This window comes from Octodon degus, unplaced genomic scaffold, assembly GCF_000260255.1.
Source record: "Octodon degus isolate 3935 unplaced genomic scaffold, OctDeg1.0 scaffold00115, whole genome shotgun sequence".
In the NCBI taxonomy this organism is placed as follows: Eukaryota; Metazoa; Chordata; class Mammalia; order Rodentia; family Octodontidae; genus Octodon; species Octodon degus.
In genome coordinates, this window is record NW_004524691.1 from 1,395,068 (window position 1) to 1,395,887 (window position 820).

Consider the following 820-nt stretch of genomic DNA (forward strand, 5'->3'; position numbering starts at 1 on the left):
GAGCAACAGAATCTGCCAGCACCTTGATCCTCACCTCTTGAGAAAATCAACTCTAATATTTAAGCCTCCATTCTATGCTGTTTTGGTGTGGCATCCAAAGCAGACTAACACAGATTCTGGTACCAATAAATGAGGTGCTACTTTAGCAAACACCTGAAAATATGGAAGTCTAACAAAAAGTGTGGTAAAGGCCAGAAGAATCGAGGAGCATGTCAGAAAATATCTTAGATTGCTATAAACAGAATGTTGATAGAAATATCAATGGAAAAGCCATTCCCATAAGATATCATATAGAAATGAAAAACCAGTTATTAGAAAATGTAGAAAAAGCAATCTTTGCCATGAAGTGACAAATAACTTGGCCCAATTGCATTTTGTGGAGGATAGACACTATAAGCAATAAAACTGGATATTTAGTTGAGGAATTTCTAAGCAAAATCTCAAGGAGTGATTTCATTCCTCCTCTCTTACAATGAAATGTAAAAGAAGAGAAATAAAAGAAAATGGAGCTGCTAAGCAAAGAGGAATCAGAACTTACACACTTAGAAAATTTCTCGACCATATTTTAGAAAGAGAAAGAGAAAGAGAAATCTTACTCTAAAAAAGAACAATAAAGATGTGGCTGAACAACCACTTGGTTAAGACAACTTTTATATAAAAATGGGTGCAATCTGATCACCTCAGAGGAAGCCAGACTTGGAAAAGAGATCATATTAGCAGATACACTGTCAGCTGCAAACAAAGGTGACAAAACTGGGGAAAAATGAAATAAAAACAAGAACAAAAAACCCCACCTAACTAGGACCAATGGTTTTGGTCC